Consider the following 5,250-nt stretch of genomic DNA (forward strand, 5'->3'; position numbering starts at 1 on the left):
CTTTTTGATTCAGTATAGGCTGTTCTACCCACGTATGACAAAAAATGCGGTAGTCGCCAAACACCCTGTATATATAAAGGAACCCAGAGCACCGAGGACACGGGGTACTATGGGTTATCGATTGTTAACATAATCTAGAATGTTTAAATTACTACTACTGGTACAATACGACTGTTATTTCATTGCCTATATTTTTTATCTAGATGGTAGTAATTAAATTCCATTGTATCGAAAAGCATTGATTATTAATGGTTTTCGTGGAGCAATAGTAACTTTTTAACCCCATAAAAATATTTTAATATTTTTTTATAGTAGAAGATACATGTATAAAGATAAGGTTCAAGTTTCTGTACATCTTTTATCAACTTATTAAGTTACAAGTAATAATCTAACATTTATTTTTTATAGTTTTCTGTTAAATGTATAATTGGAGTACCATGAGTCATACATTAAATACTCTTGATGAAACGGGACAATACAGAAAGTATATGTATTAAAAGGGCAGTTTATACTTCTAAGCAATTAATTTTATTTTATCGTAATATATTTTTTTCTTATGTTAATGATTATTTCTCATTTATTTTCTTATAACTTTCTATTTTATTATTTAATAATTATTAGTTGCAATTATATTTTATTGTATTAGTGACTATGCTAAGAATATGTGAGTTAATTGAAAATACGTTTCAACTTCCGTCATCGTTATTTCTCGCTTAATCCTACTATTTTGTGTGTAACCTAAGGTACCACGGATATGGAACACTATGAGTCATTTCTTAGAAAAACATGCTTTTTTTTTTTATAAACTAATAGATATTTACAAAATATACTTATTAAATTTTAAAATATGCATTATGCTTTAATTATTAAAAAAAAATGATACAAAAATTTTTATATTTAGATGCACTTTTAAGAGTTTGAATTTTTATGACTCTTGGTGCCGGTCTCTCCTATAAGTATTAGACTGACGAGGAAAAAAAATTTTTTTTAATCGGCCTCTCAATTCAAAAGCTTCCATTTTATGCCAAAAGAAGACCCCTAAATTTTTATCAAAGAATATTAACATTTAGAGATCTAGTGAACGATTTGATTTTTAAATCAAAATTTCGATTTTCCTTAATACGTGTTTGATTTGAGGCAAAAGTGACTTAATACGGATTTTAAATGTTGTTACGTCCAGCGGACTCTCGCAACCTTTTTAATCTTTCTCACGGAGACCTGGAGTTGTCAACGTATAAGATAGTTAAAAAGTAATAAAAATTTTTCTCACGAAAAATTAAAAGCAAAGACTCCAGTATCTCCGCATTAAGATCAGCTAAAATAAAGTAAGAATCGGTGGACGCGGGAGACTAATGCAGCGTCGATGACACCCTCCTTGGACACCACTATTAAGAAGACGATTAATGTCAGTGAAAATGCAGGACTGGCGCCTAAACATTTTTCTAACAGTGAAGTCGCAGACGATTCTCATGATGTCCGCGACCATAAAATACAGAAGTGACACGCAAGGTCCAGAAGAGGTCGACCCCGTGCCGAGATTTAGATACTTGTCTCTAAGATAATCAGATTAACTATTGAGAGAAGATCGGCAAAATTCTGTGCGAGGAGTGCGGAAACGCGGTTTATATACCGATTCTTCCTTGGTTGGTAGGGTTCTAATTAAATGGTGGGGCACTTTTCTGGCTTCTGGATTGGTCAAGATTTGGGGTACATTGTTGGGGAGGAAAGGAGTCTGTTTTATGTCAACATGTGTCAGTCTTAATTTTATGATGCTTTCTTCTTAAATTATGGGGAAATGAACGTGCATCGAGTAAGACGAGCGCACGTGCAGCGTCCAGTGATGCGAATTCCGGGCCGCTTGCAGCACGATTACTAGCATGAAGAGAGCATAGACGGACACATACCACATGCGCAAGTGTACACGGATATGAACTTATCGTAATGTATGTACCTTCTTATGCCCCCTTCATGTTAGTAACCGTGCTGCAAGCGGCTCGGAATTCGCATCACTGGACGCTGCACGTGCGCTCGTCTTACTCGATGCACGTTCATTTCCCCATAATTTAAGAAGAAAGCATCATAAAATTAAGACTGACACATGTTGACATAAAACAGACTCCTTTCCTCCCCAACAATGTACCCCAAATCTTGACCAATCCAGAAGCCAGAAAAGTGCCCCACCATTTAATTAGAACCCTACCAACCAAGGGAGAATCGGTATATAAACCGCGTTTCCGCGGCCCTCGCACAGAATTTTGCCGATCTTCTCTCAATATCTTTCTCTCAATATATTTCATCCCAGCCGTATCAAGTAATAAGTAAACACCCCCCTAAAATCCGGTTTCTCGCCCTCCTTTTCTTTTCTTTTTTTTTCGTAATTACCATTATCACTTTATTCGTCTCTATTATTATTTTCTTTTCTTATTTTTTCTTTCCACCCCTCCATATTAAATAAATGAACGTTGCAGTGCGTTCTAACGGGGCCAATACTCCACAACGCCGTAGCGTAATCGTTCGTTCACGCCGACGCGTCGTTCGGAGCAGGGAGCAGGACCCTACTCATGCCGGACCGTTGGCCCCGCGATTACATCCCTTACATCCAACCATCGGAGAATCCAACCGCGATAGAGACACCGACATTACCTTTCCCCTTGCCACCCCTTTCTCCACCACTTGACATTTCTTACTCACCCGTACCACCTCTCCCCATACATCCAAACGAATTCCTCGAACCACCCAACTTCCCTTCGCGATATCCAACTCCACAACCTGTTCCGGACATCGATTCTGAATTTCTCGATTCTTACAACGACCAACCCTTTTTATTTCCCTCTCTTCAATTTACCAATTCTCACACTATTACTACAGTAGATGATCTCCTCACTTATTGGACATCCGCCCCTCCTAATCACTACCTTTCTGCTCAAGTTTATCTCCAAGACTGTCCCTTTCCCTTCCTTATACCTGCAGAAGCTTTAGTTCCCCTCGTTGACTCTATTCACGCGCTCTCTAAATATTCTAGTCGATTTATTCCGCACGTTACATTTAACACAAAGATACACAAATCATTTAATTACAAAATGGATAACCAACTACGTAATGGTAACTTTAATTTTAATTATCTGGAGACACTGGTAGTGTTTCGGCGCTAAGCTTCGCGCAGCACCACTACCGTGGCTACTTTAAGCGAGCCGGCGAGTTGCGGCAGATCAAGATTATCGGATCTCAATAAGGGCTGAACCGATCAAGTTCTAAGTGTGCTTAATCGATTGCAACTGCTCGGGATATATAATGAAAGTGATTTTATTTTTTCTCTACGTGCTCTACGAGCGGAGATATTGCGACGCAAAATACGAATCTGAGACTTTTATATTAAGAATAGTCATCATTGTCGTCGTCACCGCTATGAAGTGGTGGGGGTAAAGTCCTTCTGGAATTTTTGGCGCAAGAGGCAAATGTGGCGCTAGCAATGTGCATGGTCACATCACACATATGTTCGTTTTCTGTGGCTGATGATTAGGTTAAGAAAACTGTCACATCGATGGCATAGTAGAGGACACGTAAGTGATTTTCTGCTTCTACATACACAAATTAGACTTGCTCGACACGTTTTTGCACGAAATGAACGAATCTGGCAAAAAAAATGTATCGCTTTACCCCGTGGACTGAGATCGTTAAAGTTGATCACTCTTCCAATTAAAGTAGTGGGTATTTAATTCTCTTTCAAAATAATATACAAAACGTTACCACAAAGTTGCGTTACCTTGCTCAATTTAAGTGTTATCACAAAAATTAAAGTTTTTATATTGATAAGGACCCTAATATAGGGGTCGAAACGTATATTAATTAATTTTTTTATACGATTTGTTAAATTCACAGAAACTAAATTGTGCATCCGAACAACTGATGTTGGCTTTGATGTGCTTGCTTATTATTATTACTATTGATCTTTATAAATTTAAATTCATCAGGAGACGCGGTAGTGTCGCCGGACATGTTAAAAACAAAAGTGAAAAGACTTAAAGACACTACAAGTCTCTTATCCTGAGCCACCAAAGTCCATTTTTTGGGGGTACAGAACTACTAAAATATAAAAAATTTTGAATCGCACGTGACATATCCTGAAGGCATCGCCACGAGTAATTTGAGCAAAAAAAAAATTAAAAATCGGTCAAGCCGTTCTGGACATACAAGCAGGAAAGTGATGATTTTCGTGAAAAATTAACGACTTCTCCATCTTCTCTGTCCGCAGTCACACGCACACGCACTTCTCTTCTCCCTCACCTTTCACTCACCCCTCCCCCTTCCCTCTTCTTCCCCCACCACCCATCCCCACCGCCCCTCTATTTTTCGTCCTATCTCATTCTCTTTCGTGCTCTCTCACCCCCTTTCGTCTTTTCTTACCCTCGCCTGCTGAAAGTGTCCGATGGTTACTCATTTTAATTTTTTTGGATAGTTTTGTAACGCGTGATGGGTGTTTGCTACAACCTTCCGAAGGTTGTCCGATGTGATGACCTTCATAATATGTGGGAGGGTCAAGGTCATCGGAGATGAATTGTCCTTCGATGGTCACTAAGGGTCATTACCTTGACAATATATGTTACGGTCAGCGTCATCGGAGTTGAATTCCCTATTTCATTTTTAATAACTTCTTAACGTGAGATGGGTGATTGCTAAACCTTCCGAAAGTTGCAAGAAATGTAATGGGAAGACAAGTATCATATGCCGCAAGTCTATGTTAATAAGTAATAATTCCAGATTGAAAGAAGGATTAAAATTAAGTAAAAGTTACCGAAATATGATGAAAAGGTTATCCAAAGTGTGCATATAATTATAAAGAACTAAGACAAATTAAAAATAACAAACGGCGTTTCGATCCCGATTGGGTCATTCTCAATGTTATAATTACAAAGTGACAAGTATATAGTTATATGGGACATTCTTTGCCAAATCGGCCACCCCCCCCCCTCGCCAAAATTCGGCGCAACGTAGAGAGTTGTATGAGGTCTCATTTTGAAGCTATATTTGTCTAGTTTTTTTTGGTGAGTGGCCTTTTTGGAAAATTCAAAATGGCGACTCCAAATCAGCACTGCAAAACACCAAACTCTCGAAAACGAGCGCAAAAAACATTCATAGAGTTTTTTGTGACGGCGAAATATACCGTTTTAGGGTTTGGTTCTTTGTTTTTGGCTGTGCTGATTACGAATCTTGCATCAGAATTTTGAAATTCAAAATGGCGGATCCAATATG

General features: G+C 38.2%; 1 protein-coding gene across 1 annotated transcript in view; it reads right to left on the reverse strand.

The window, feature by feature from the left end:
* The window catches only part of LOC108766487 (uncharacterized), a 132,800-nt gene that overhangs the window by 33,996 nt on the left and 93,554 nt on the right, over nt 1-5,250 (reverse strand). The window lies entirely within an intron of this gene.

The sequence above is a fragment of the Trachymyrmex cornetzi genome, unplaced genomic scaffold (assembly GCF_001594075.2).
Source record: "Trachymyrmex cornetzi isolate Tcor2-1 unplaced genomic scaffold, Tcor1.1 scaffold592, whole genome shotgun sequence".
NCBI lineage: Eukaryota > Metazoa > Arthropoda > Insecta > Hymenoptera > Formicidae > Trachymyrmex > Trachymyrmex cornetzi.